The sequence below is a fragment of the Macaca thibetana genome, chromosome 4 (assembly GCF_024542745.1).
Source record: "Macaca thibetana thibetana isolate TM-01 chromosome 4, ASM2454274v1, whole genome shotgun sequence".
Taxonomy (NCBI): Eukaryota; Metazoa; Chordata; class Mammalia; order Primates; family Cercopithecidae; genus Macaca; species Macaca thibetana.
Window position 1 is genome coordinate 153,742,488 of NC_065581.1, and position 14,187 is coordinate 153,756,674.

The following is a 14,187-nucleotide window of genomic DNA, read 5'->3' on the forward strand; positions in this document are numbered from 1 at the left end:
AATCTGCTACATTACCTCATATACTGAATGCTCTTTAAAATGTTTGAATTGAAATGAAAGATGGAATTTTTCCTCACATTGGGAGAAACTAAAACATCTGCACATTGTGGTGTGAGACTTTTTACATATCTACAGGTTAGGTAATTGCCTGTTTAAAAACACTTTTTAAAAATGTGGCTATATTTTATAAGTGGTCCATCAGGGCCTGAAAAGAACCTTATTTTCCAAAGCCATCAGTATTGCCTTAAAAAAAAAAAAAAAAAACATGATTGAACATGTTGAAAGTACGTATGCTAGATGTCACAGTAAAAGTGACATTTCAATAGGATTTATTGCTCTCTTCTTGTGAATTTGTAACACACACAAAAATGGAAGCCTTTGTATTTTAAACCTACTTAGGATTGTGGAATGTGGACTAAATGATTTATTATTGCCCAGAGCTTCACCTCTCATCACCATGTATTTTCTACATACATTCCTAGGTTTTGTTTAATAACATTGTCTTTTAATTTTTTTTTTTTTTTTTTTTTTTGAGATGAAGTCTCACTCTGTCACCCACGCTGGAGTGTAGAGGCGCAATCTCAGCTCCGTGCAACCTCCACTTCCCAAGTTCAAATGATTCTCCTGCCTCAGCCTCTCAAGTAGCTGGAATTACAGCCACGTGCCACCACATCTGGCTAATTTTTGTGTTTTTAGTAGAGATGAAATTTCACCATGTTGGTCAGGCTGGTTTCAAACTCCTGACCTCAGGTAATCTGCCCACCTCGGCCTCCCAAAGTTCTGGGATTACAGGCGTGAGCCATCACCACACCCCGGCATGTCTTTTAATTTTTAAATGAAGTCGTTAGAAAGGTATCCAGATTAATTATGATGTCTCACACCTTAGTTGATAATGCTTAATGTTTTGAAAATAGAAGTCATGTTATTATAGTTAAAAGACCTTAATTTTACATCATTTTACTAAAAGAGGTGGTAAACCATTTATTGAGTAAGGACTGCGTGCCCTGTTCTAAGCTATTTAGTTTTCACAACAGTTCTGTAAAATAGAACTGTTATCCCCATTTTACAGTTGAGGAAATGAGGCATAGAGAGGTTAATTTGCCTAAAGTGTTGTAGCGTAATGTTTACCTCATACCATATGAGGATTAAATGAGAAAATGTGTATTAGGCCATTACCCACTTAAACAGAAGAAAGAGTGAAGCAAAATCTGAGATGAGTGTCTTCTAACACTTCCAGAATTTGATAATAACCATTATTGAGATGTGACAGTGACCGTGAATATACTCTTATTCACATTCGTGTGTGTGTGTGTGTGTGTGTGTGTGTGTGTGTGTGTGTTATAGTAAACCCTGGTACTCTATTAACCCATTTTTTTTCTGACGCAATATTAATGTCTCCTCTCAAATTCGTGCTCCCATTTGGACTGAATTAATGTATATGTGTTTACAAGGTGATAGTAGAATTTTAATATCAGTCCGATATGCAATTTTTATAAGTTCAGTGTAATTAAATAGTATGTAGATATATTCTCATTGTGAAATATAGAAAGCAGAACACGTAAGGGAAAAATCTTCTTTGACCACCTATTCCCCTCTCTACTTAGATCAGCTTTTGCTGTATGATAAACCTCCCCAAAACATAGTGCTGTGAAACAATAGGCATTTGTTAGCCTGATTCTGGGCTGGGCTCAGTTAAGCGATTCTGCTGCAGCTATATCTGGCCTTGTTGATGTGGCCACAGTCAGCTGATGGGTCAGCTGGGAGCTGGTTGGTCTAGGATAGCTATGTCTGGATAATTCATACTGGTTGTTGGCTTGGGTGATGGGGGCCATGTGTCTCCAGCAGGCTAGGCATGGCTCTTTCACCTGGAGGCAGTAGTAAGGTTTATAGAAGTAACTAGTGATGGCAAACCTCATATATTTTCTGTTGTCCATAGGCCAAAGCAGATCAACATGGCCAATTCCACAGTAGGTATGGGAGGGGTTTCTTAACGGAGTGGAGTTAATTAGGGGGCCATTACTGCAACAATCTATTATCCAACTGTTGCTGGCTAACTCATTTTTCAGGAAGCATGTGCCACCGTGGCATTGCTCCTTTCTTAAAGTAGTGATTTTGTAAGCAATTTATTCAACAGTTCAGATAAATTTAGCTAATTCCTTATTCTTACTCGTTTTTATTCCATTTTCATCATCCTTCACATTATTCTTAGTTTCATTCAACTCAACAAATATTTATTGAGCACCCATTAAGTGCACAATAAGGTATCAAGAGGTGAGCAGCAGATGGAGCAAGACTACTCTCTTAATCATCCGAGTTTTTTTTGTTTTGTTTTATTTTGTTGTTTGAAATGGAGTCTCCCTCTGTTGCCCAGGCTGGAGTACAATGGTGTGATCTTGGCTCACTGCACCCTCCACCTCCCGGGTTCAAGCTATTCTCCCACCTCAGCCTCCTGAGTGGCTGGGATTACAGGCATGCACCACACCACCCAGCTAATTTTTTGTATTTTTAGTAGAGATGGGGTTTTACCATATTGGCCAGGCTGGTTTTGAACTCCTGACCTCAAATGATTCACCCGCCTCCGCCTCCCAAAGTGCTGGGATTACAAGCATGAGCCACTACGCCTGACCAGTCATCCAAGTTTTTAAAAGTGGCCTACCTGTCTGCTTCATCATGTGAACAAAATTCTATAAAAGTAGAAAACTGTAACAATTTTTTGAATATGACCAACAGCCCACACCAGGCTAAATGTACCTTACTTGCTACATTTTTAAACATCTTACAAGGATTTCTTCAAATGAGAAAAACTAATACAGAGGTTGTTTTGATCTGTACTCCCACCAGCAATAGGAGACTTTTTCCATGTCTTCATCAAGATTATGTTCTCAAATGTTTTGATCATTGCCAATCTAATAGATATGAAATTGATCTCAGTGTAGTTTTAATTTGCATTCCTTTTATTATGAGTGAGATTGAGTGTTTTTTCAATGCTTGAGAGGCACTTATGGTATTTCCTTATCAGCGTACTGTTTATCTTTTACACATTTTCCTGTCGAGACTCTTGGTCTTTTCCTTACTGATTCCAAAGAGCCTTCATATATTAGGAAAGTTCATCTCCATCTGTAAATTGAGTTCCATGTTTTCCTCAGTTAGTTCTATGGTTGGTAACTTTTTATTTAAGTAGTATCTTTTTTTTCATTTCATAAATAATCTTTATATCTGAATTAGGCTTTTAAATCACATTTTAATGAAGCTAGGTTTAAGTATTAGGCATGGGAATGGAAGGAAAAGATCCTGGCATTATCAGATCTTCTGCAGAGAACTTTATAAAACTCTTGATAGTTAAAATGAAAAACTTCAAAAGGATCCTGTCTTTGATTTATTTTTTTCCTCTTTTAGGTTTGATTTTATTATGACATCAGTCCTTTTGACCAGGCAGTTCAAGCAGTAAGATCATACCCTCTGGAGGGCTGTTTTTAGATGACGAGATTGTATAGGATAGATGGAAAATACTCTATGTCACTTAGAATAAATTGTTAATAATGTTGCTTTGAGTCTTGTTAATTTCATTTTGTGTGTGTGTGTGTGTGTTTGTGTGTGTGATGTGTATAAAACATACATAGATCATGGTAGTGGTTCTAGCAATGCTCTATGCTTACGTACAGTCTTCCCTCAGTATCCATCCCTTAGTATCTGGGGGATTCGTTGCAGGAACCCCTGAGGATACAAAAATCTACAGATGCTCAAATCCCTTATATAAAATGGTGTAGTATTTGCATAAAATAACCTAAGCATATTCTCCTGTATAGTACTTGAAATTATCACTTACACCTACTACATTGTAAATGCTGTGTAATAATTGTGATACTGTATTGTTTAAGGTAATAATAACAAGGAAAAAATGTTTGTGCGCATTCAGTACAGATGCAACTATTTCCCTGAATATTTTTGATCCGTGGTTGGTTGAATCCACAGATGTGGAACCCACAGATATGGAGGGCCAGCTATATAATTTTCAATCTGTTCAGCCAACCTTGACCTCATCAACCACATGTTAGGATGGCTAGATTAGAGTAGCCCTTAGCAGTGGACCACATAGAAGAAAAACACGCAGAATGTAGACTTTTTTGAGAATGCGGTAATGCTACCTACTGCCCAAATAATATCCTAGCTTTTTCTGAGATTGTGGGGAGCCAGGAAGAAGGTGGCAGAGGCATCTGTGACCTCTTGTGCCACATCTGACATTATGAAGTACTTTGACCTTTTCCCTCGACTTTTGTATAAAAAGATATTAGAAAACTGTGAGGCTGGACAGATAATCATGTTTTGAGTAATTTAATACAGTTTTAAACATTTTAAAGTTGTCAAACCCTTTCTTCTTATGTAATTTTACCCAGCAGCATCAAAAACAAATAGGAATCCTTAAGTGATTGGTGGGGCATGACAGAAAGCCAGTATTTTTAACCATGCTTTACATAGTTTCTAGTTTTTAAACGTTATTGAGGTATTCTTTAGCGTTTGCTTTATTGTTAACATCTTTATACATGTTTCACTGAAAATTGAAAGGAAGTTTTTCATTTAATACCAAATTATTGACTTACTGTTATTTTCTTGATTAATCCTTTTTAAACAATTTTAACATTTCTTTTTTCTAATTTTATTTTATTTTTTGAGACGGAGTGTCACTGTGTCTCCCAGGCTAGAGTGCTGTGGTGCAATCTCGACTCACTGCAACCTCCGTATTCTGGGTTCAGGCAGTTCTTGTGCTTCAGCCTCCCAAGTAGCTGGGACTACAGGCATGTGCCACCACACCTGTTTAATTTTTGTATGTTTCATGGAGATGGGGTTTCGCCATGTTGGCCAGGCTGGTCTTGAACTCCTGACCTCAGGTGATCAGCCCATCTCAGCCCCTCAAAGTACTGGGCTTAACAGGCATGAGCCACCTCGCCTGGCCCAATTTTAACATTTCCGAGGTTGTAATGTATCTCACAGTATGTACATTTAATTTTCCCCCCTGAAAAGCTGATATTAAACTGATAGGATGTTTATAATCAGTGACTTCTTAGAGAAAACATGACATTTTAAAATTCCTCTATGTGCTTTTTTTAAAAAAAAATCTAATCTAATGTGTCATGGAATGAGTTTGCTTCCCAAATAAACATTTGTCCTTCATTTTTGCCTTGCATCTGTAATTGTTTTAAATTTGTATATTTTGATGTGTTGTTTGGCACATCCAGCTTCATGACTGATAAGTCTTTTATCGCAGTGCTTTTCAAATTATTTGTGGTGAAGAATCAGGTTTTTTTTAACTCTGATACTTCATTATAACACATTAAAAAGGAATTACTGGAAAATGAAATAAATGAAATGAGAATAACTGACAAAATAGTAATACAACCTCCATTTTTAAAAATTATTTTATTTAACAGTTATAAAATTTCCCTGTCAGACTGCTGTTAAGAGTTTCTAAATGCTAAGTTTTGAGCTTTGTACATTGTCTTGTTGCATAGCTGTAGCAAACAGCTAGTTCATAGATGGCATTTGAGTAGCACTATAGAGATCTTTTTAGTAATATAGAGAGACTAATTCATTTCTTCTTAAAATCTTTTTGTGCTGTGTCAAAATTATTATTCCTATTTCTTTTCAGTTTGACTGTTTCTATGATATATGGTATAAATCATTTTTCATCACTATTTTTAATCCTTTTATGTCACTTCAGTTTTAAACCCATCTCAAGATGTTTTAAAAGGGAGATTTTAAAGTTTTTTTTGCTTGTTTGTTTGTTTGTTTGTCTTTTGGTTTTGGTTTTTGAGACGGAGTCTTGCTTTGTTGCCCAGGCTGGAGTGCTCTGGTGTGATCTCAGCTTACTGTGACCTCCTCCTCCCTGGTTCAAGCGATTCTCCTGCCTCAGCCTGCCGAGTAACTGGGATTGTAGGCACGCACCACCACGCCCAGCTAATTTTGTATTTTTAGAAGAGACGGGGTTTCACCATGTTGGTCTGGCTTGTCTCGAACTCCTCTGCCTCCTGGGTTCAAGCAGTTCTCCTGCCTCAGCCTCCCGAGCAGCTGGGACTACAGGCGCACACTGCCATGCCCTGTTAGTTTTTTGTATTTTAGTAGAGATGAGGTTTCACTGTGTTGCCCAGGCTGGTCTTGAACTCCTGAGCTCAGGCAGTCCGCCTGCGTAGGCCTCCCAAAGTGCTAGGGTTACAGGCGTGAACCACCGCGCCTGGCCATGCTTTCCTTTTTGGAAAACGTAGATAACAGAACTCATTTAAAAAAGTGTATATACCAAAATGTAGTTTTTATTGTTATTTCTATTCTTTTTTCTTGTCTCTTAGAGTTCCATTTATATCTTAGAATATAAGTCTGTCTTTTTATTTCTTCCTGTAGTATGTTATTGAGAATATACAGCATATACTTTCCACGTCTTCTGTTTCTAAATATAAATTATCACAGATGCTTTTCTGTGGCATTTTTAAGAAGATGTTTTATCTATGCTGCTGAATATTTGTTTAGGTCCCATTCCATACATATCTATGAACAAGGGCTATTTTTCCAAGCCTAGAGTTTGCTAGTAGATAGGGTGTGGCAAGTTCACTTTAATCATATTTGTTTTCTGCTTATAAAATGATAGAATTGCCTTCCTTAGCATAAAGAACTAATGATCGTATACAACCCACTTAGATGAAAACATTCATTTAGTGTACCTCTACTGGACTGAGATTTAAGTTTTTTTCTCGTTGCACAGTTCTCTGGTATATGGCAACTAACATATATATGGGTAACCTGAGACAGTGTGTTTTTTGTTTTTGTTTTTGTTTTAATTTTGTTATTTATTTATTTATTTTACCACAACATTGCATGAAAGCCTCTAGGTTGTAAAGGCCCTTAGGACTTTTAGTGATTTAATCAGTGATGGGAGCTAATTCATTTATTTAGATTTTGGATGCTATTTAACATGCCAGGAAGAAGACAGCTATGCTGCGTCAATTATGTTGATATTGGGTGTTTTGTTTTTAGAGTAGATGAACAGAGGTATTAAGTGAGAGAGTATGACCTTAGATGTCTTAGAAAATTTTTAGTAGGGTACTGGTTTCTGTTGGAGCAGACCATGTCCCCAAGGTAGAGAACAGAGTTATACAGTAAGCCCTCGCTTAATGTCTGTGACAGGTTCTTGGAAATTGTGACTTTAAGTGAAATGACATATAATGAAACCACTTTTTTTTCATTGTTATAATAAAATGAAGTTGAACAAAATGTTATTTGAAGATCTACTATGAAGTTTTGCTTAAAGTTTAGGTTTCCAAGAACCTATCGACAAAGTTAAGTGAAGATTTACTGTATGTCTTAAATATTTTAGTGAAACATTGGGAGAAGGATTATTCTGTATTTCATCAATTCTAAGAAGTATATTTTCCCTCCATTTGTGCATCTCAGTAATTGGGATATGTCTTACAATTAGTAGGGCACCATATTTACTTAATAGCACTTTTCTTAGTAGTACAAAAATTAATGATGTCATAATCACTGGCATCTTGGATTCAGTGAAATATATTAATAGTTGTTTAGCTTAGTGCCATTCTTAATTGAATCTCTTTATTTGTTGTAACATTAACCTTTCTTCTCTTCGGACAGTTTTGACCTTGGGTTAACTTCCTAGCTTTGTTCACTTGGAAGCTTGATAAGGTAGAATGTCAGTTACATAACCAAGCACGATTGCTTATGGTAATAATGACTCATGATTATTAAATTGCATACAGACCAGAGGAAGACTGTGAATGAATTGTAAATACTGGTAGCTATGCTGTTAACAGCTTTGGACTTCCCTGAGTGTAATAACTCTTGTAACTAAGTAAATCTGTTCCTGAAGCTCAGGAAACTATGCCTATAAGACTGGAGATACTGGTTGCTGTTTGGTACCTGTAAGCTAGAGTAGCTACTGCAAGGATCTTATGCTGTCATTCTCTTACACTTGATCTGCCACCTGAGAGGGCCAAAGAGACTAGCCCCTGAATTGCACTGAGCACGCCTGCCTGACATGTTAAGTATAACTAAGCTGTTTGGGTTATGTGAGTCTCGGTGTCTAGTTAGGCCTAACAGGAGGTGTTGTACTTACATTTTGTGGCTTTATTTATTTTGGTTTTAATATTTGCTTGGTGAATCTATATTTATTATTTATTCTTCATAAGAATTTTAAATTATAAATATGAGCACATCTCTACTAAGTAATGCCAAATTGTTTTCCAAAGTGATCATACCAACCTATACTCCCACCAGAAGTGTATGAGTTTCTGATGTTCCACATCTTCACCAATATTTAGGATTGTCAGACTTAAGTTTTAAATTAGGAATTAATTTAAAACATCTCATTGTAGGTTTGCATATTTTTTATCACTAGTGAGAAATTGAGTTTTTCCATGTTTATAGCCTACTTGTTCTGTAAAATACTGAGAGATGTGTTGAAGTCTCCAACTTAATAGATTTGTCTATTTCTCTTTCCAGTTCTATCAGTTTTTGCTTCATGTATTTTGAAAGTTTGTTAGATCCATATATATTTAAGATTGGTATGCCTTTCTGGTGGAACAGCCTCTTTATCTCTGGTAATATTCCTTGTTCTGAAATCTTTGCCTTGTATTAATATAACCACTTCAGCTTTCTTTTGATTAGTATTTACATGGTATATCATGTCAAAAACTGAAGTTTGCTATGAATTTCATAGATGCTAGCAGTAGACATGAGATTTCCATCTTTCCATTTTATCACTTATTAATAAGGAGTAACTGTGGAGATGGTTGCAGGCCAGATACTGAGAAGTAGGTTCAAAGGCAGCTACCTCAACAGAGACCCATGGAGAATTGTCTCCCAACATATCTTTTTTTGTTTTCGTTTTTTGTTTTATTTTCACTTTCAACCTATCTGTATCAACTTAATATGGATTTCTTATAGACAGCATATAGATGGGCTTACTTGTTCATCCAGTCTGATAATCTCTGTCTTTCATTTTGACATGTCTCTTTTATTTAGTGTGTTTAGATTGTTTTTATGTATCAATATTGGTGATATGGTTGGATTAAAATCTACCACCATGCTAGCTGGTTTATGTTAGTCTCTCTGTTCTCTTTTTGTTTTGGATTACTTGGATTTTTAAAAAATTATTCCATTTCTCTCCGCTATTTGCTCATTTATTTATACCTCTTTCTGAAATTTGTTTAGTGGTTGCCGTAGGGTTTTCCGTATATTTGTAATTAATTGCAGTTTTCTTGATATAATAATACATAGCTTTATATGTAGTATTAGGACCTTATAGTTCTATACTCCCATTTCTCCTCTTCGTCTTTTGTGTTTTTTTGTCATACGTTTTACTTTTATATATATGCAATCAGCATATAATACATTACTGCTCTAAGACTTCGTAGTATATTGCTATAGATTTTATAGAACTGTTCATGTAGGTTATAATAAATTTATTTTAAAAATGTCTTCAATAATAAATTAACCTTAGCTTACTGTAACTTTTACTTTATAAACTTTTTAGTTTTTTAAATGTTTTGACTCTTGTATAATAACTTAAAACAAATACATTGTACAACTGTACAAAAGTATTTATGTCCTCATTCTATAAACTTTTTTCTATTTAAAAATTTTTAATTTTTACTTTTAAAACTTTTGTTAAAAACTAAGATGCAAATACACACATTAGCCCTAGGCCCACTGAGAGTCAAGCTATAAATATCACTGTCTTCCACCTCCACATCTTGTCTGGAAGGTCTTCAGGGACAGTTATACACATAGAACTGCCATCTCCTATGATAACAGTTCCTTCTTCTGTAATATCTCCTGAAGGACTTACCTGAGGCTGTTTTACAGTTAACTTCTTTTTTATGTAAGTAGGAGTACCTTCTAAAATAATGATAAAGTATAAATAAATATATAAGCTAGTAACTTACCATGATCAAGTATTATGTACTTAACATAATTGTATATGCTATACTTTTATACAACTGGCAGCATAGGTTTGTTTACACCAGCTTCACCACAAACACATGAGTAACTCATTGTACTACAATGTTAGTACAACTAGGATGTCCCTAGGCGATAGAAATTTTTCAGCTTCATTATAATCTTCTGGGACCACCATCATATATGTGGTCCCTTGTCGATTAAATATCATTATGCAGTACATGGATGCATTTTTGCTCTAGAGACAGTTATCTTTTAGAGCAATTGCAAATAAGAAAAATACGAAGTTTTATATTTACTTTCATTTATACCGTTTATACTGTTGTTCATATCTTTGTGTAGATCCAAGTTTTCTGTCTGGTATCATTCTGTCTACCTGAAGAACTTTTAACATTTCTTATAGGACAAGTCTGCTAGTAATAAATTATCTTTGTTTCTCCCAAAAAGACTTTATTTTTCTAAAATATTCTTGCTGAAATAGAATTCTGGATTGCCTTTTCTTTCAGTACTTAAAATATGTCACTCTACTATTTGTTATATGGCTTTTACATATACATTTTTATTTGAATTAAATTTTTTTTCTTTTTCCACTTTTATTTTAGATTCCAGGTGTACCTGTGCAGGTTTGTTACAAAGGTATATTGCATAATGCTGAGGTTTGAAGTACGATTGAACCCGTCACCCAGGAAGTGAGCATAGTACCCAATAGGTAGTTTTTCCATCCTTGCCTCTCTCTCCCCTCTTGTATTCTTCAGTGTCTACTTGTTCCCATCTTAATATCCATATGTTCTCATTGTTTGGCTGCCACTTGTAAGTGAGAACATGTGGTATTTGGTTTTCTGTTTCTGCATTAGTTTGCTTAGGATAATGGCTCCCAACTGCATCCGTGTTGTTGCAAAGGACTTGAGTTTATTCTTTCTGTGGCTGTGTAGTATTCCATGGTGTATATGTACCACATTTTCTTTATCTCATTTACTGTTGATGGACACCTGTGTTGATTCCATGTCTTTGCTGTTGTGAATAGTGCTGTGATGAACATGTGGGTGCATGTGTCTTTTTGGTAGAATGATATATTTTTCTTTGGTTATATACCCAGTAATGGGATTGCTGTGTTAAATGGTAGTTCCATTTTGTGTTCTTTGAGAAATCTCCAGGCTGCTCTCCACAGTGGCTGAACTAAGTTACGTTCCCAGCAATAGTGTAAAAGTGTTCCCTTTTCTCCACAGCCCCACTGAGATCTGTTATTTATTGGCTTTTTAACAAAAGCTATTCTGACTGGTATGAGATGGTATTTCAATTGTGGTTTTGATTTGCATTTCTCTGATGATTCGTGATGGGCATTTTTTCAATATGTGTTTTGGCCACTTATATGTCTTCTTTGGGAGGTGTCTGTTCATGTCCTTTGCTTACGTTTTAATGGGGTTATTTGTTTTTTACTTGTTGATTTAAGTTCCTTATAAATTCTGGATATTAGGCCTTTATTAGATACATAGTTTATGAATTTTTTCTCCCATTCTGTAGATTATCTGTTTACTCTGTTAATAGTTTCTCTTGCTGTATGGAAGCTCTTAGGTCCTACTTGTCAGTTTTTGGTTTTGTTGCAATTGTTTTTGAGGACTTAGCCATAAATTCTTGGACAGGGCTGATGTCGAGAAAAGTATTTCCTAGGTTTTCTTCTAGGATTTTTGTAGTTTTAGGTCTTACAGTTACGTCTTTAATCCATCTTCAGTTAATTTTTGTATATGGTGATAGATAAGAGTCCAGTTTCATTCTTCTGCATATAGCTAGCCAGTTATCCCAGCACCATATATTGAATAGGGAGTTTTTTCCTTAGTGCTTACTTTTGTCAACTTTGTTGAACATCAGATGGTTGTAGGTGTGTAGCTTTATTTCTGGGTTCTCTCTTCTGCTTTATTGGTCCGTGTATCTCTTTTTGTGCCAGTACCTTGCTGTTTTGGTTACTCTAACTTTGTAGTGTAGTTTGAAGTTGAGTAATGTGATGCCTCCAGGTTTTTTCTTTTTGCTTAGGATTGCTTTGGCTGTTTGGGCTCTTTTGGTTCCATATGAATTTTAGAGTTGTTTTTTCTGATTCTGTGAAAAATGATATTGGTAATTTGATGGGAATAATGCTGAATCTGCAAATTACTTTGGGCAGTATGGTCATTTTAATGATACTGATTCTTCCAATCCATGAGCATGAAACATGTTTTCATTTGTGTGTGTCATCTCTGATTCTTTCAGCAGTGTTTTGTAGTTCTCCTTGTAGAGCTCTTTCATCACTTTCATTAGATGTATTCCTAGGTATTTTGTTGTTTTTGTGGCTCTTGTAAATGGGATTGTATTCTTGATTTGACCCTTAGCCTGAAGGTTATTGTTATATAGAAATGCTACTGATTTTTGTACATTGATTTTTGTATCCTGAAACTTGACTGAAGTTGTTTATCAGTTCAAGGAGGCTTTTGGTGGAGTCTTTAGAGTTTTCTGGTATAGAATCATACCATTAGCAAAGAAAGATAGTTTGACTTCTTCTTTTCCTATTTGGATACTTTTTATTTCTTTTTCTTGCCTGATTACTCTGTCTAGGACTTCCGTTACTATCTTAAGAGTGGTGAAAGTGAGCATCATTGTTTTCTTCCATTTCTCAAGGAGAATGTTTCTAGGCTTTGCCTATCCAGTGTGATGTTGGCTGTGGGTGTGTCATAAATGGCTCTTAGATATATTCCTTCGATACCTAGTTTGTTGAGGGGTTTTATCAAAAGTTTTTTCTGCATCTATTGAGATGATCATATGTTTTTCTTTTTAATTCTGTTTATGTGGTGAATCACAATGATTGATTTGCATATGTTGAACCAACCTTGCATCCCAGGAATAAAGTCTACTTGAATATGGTGAATTAAGTTTTAGATGTGCTGATGGATTTGGTTTGCTGGTATTTTGTTGAGATTTTTTGCACTGTTACAAATTTTTGTCATTTGTCTTTGATTCTCTGCATATAGCGTCCTTTGTTCATTTAATTTATTTTTTCTTTTGGCTGTCTAAGATTTTCTCTGTCTTTAGATATGATGTATCTTAATTTTGAATGTGATATGTCTGTTTTCTTTTGTTGGTCTGTTTGGTCTTCTCTGAGGTTTTTGGTTCTGTAGTTTGGCATCTTTTACTTAATTTGAAAAATTCTCAGCCATTATCTCTTCATGTATTTCATCTGACCTGTTCTCTCTTCTTTCCTTTCTGTGATTTCAATTACATGTATATGGGCCATTTAATAATTGTCTTATTGCTCTTGTATGCTTTGTTCTGCTTTCATTTTTGTTTTTTTTAATACTTTTTTCCTAATGTGATGAGATTTTTCAGAGAAATTACTTTGATGATAACGGTTATTATTGCTGTTCCTGCAGCATCAATTATTTCAAAAGATGAAGCTATATTTTAGAGATATAGGCTTCTTGGCATATTTGAGAGCTTTCAGATTATTAGTAAAATGTAAGTTTATGTTAATCTTTTTCCCAACTAAAAACAATCTGCTTAGATTTAGGGAACGTGAGATATAGCCTGGGGTTGTGGCTATTGTTGTGAAGATAAAATGTAATGTAATAACTCTAATGACTTATGAACTAAGCTATTTTTTTCATTTTCTGTATCAAAATGTTTTCTTATTTTTCTGTGAGATCACTTGAATGTCGTTTGATTGTCTTCTGAATTATGCTGTAGTTATTACACTGTTATATATTTAATTTGGAATAAAGAATTTACCTATTATCAAGTAGCTAGACCTAGATGTTTTTATTTTTCTCTCCTATAACTATATAGAATTAAATAGACTTGAGGTACAATACAATTAAGGAATTAACAATAATTTTTTTTTTTTCTGGAGTGTGTTAATTTGCGTTTGTGTTAAGAAAGCGGTTTGGAAGTATAAATGGGATGCCTTTTAAAGAAAGATTTTTGTAGTGCATAAAATATTTAAGACCCCTGAAAGGTAATAAACTTGAATTAGTGTAAATAAAACAAACTTAAAACTTGGAAATTTCAAAGTGTGGAGATTTTTTTGAGTAGATTCAGACTTTTCGAACTACTAAAAGTGATGAATGAGAGTTATTCTGGTTTCTTTTTAAAATTATATGGTAGTCAAGTGAAAAGGAATATTACCTGAAAAGGAAAGCAAGATATGCTTCTATTAAATTTACATCAATTCAGGTGTGTCACATTTACCAAAGATTCTTTGGATAT

General features: G+C 34.9%; 1 protein-coding gene and 1 pseudogene across 7 annotated transcripts in view; one reads left to right on the forward strand and one right to left on the reverse strand.

Annotated features, from left to right (window-relative positions):
• Positions 1–14,187, forward strand: part of REV3L (REV3 like, DNA directed polymerase zeta catalytic subunit) — a 659,986-nt gene that overhangs the window by 11,342 nt on the left and 634,457 nt on the right. Inside the window, exon 2 of one of the 7 annotated variants that reach the window (XM_050789038.1) lies at positions 1–140. The exons of the other annotated variants lie outside the window; for them this stretch is intronic. The gene's annotated coding sequence lies outside the window, so the exon portion shown is untranslated. The remainder of the gene's footprint in view (positions 141–14,187) is intronic. 7 annotated transcript variants of the gene reach the window in all.
• LOC126952245 (bromodomain-containing protein 7-like) overlaps positions 1–14,187 on the reverse strand; it is a 56,615-nt pseudogene that overhangs the window by 10,716 nt on the left and 31,712 nt on the right.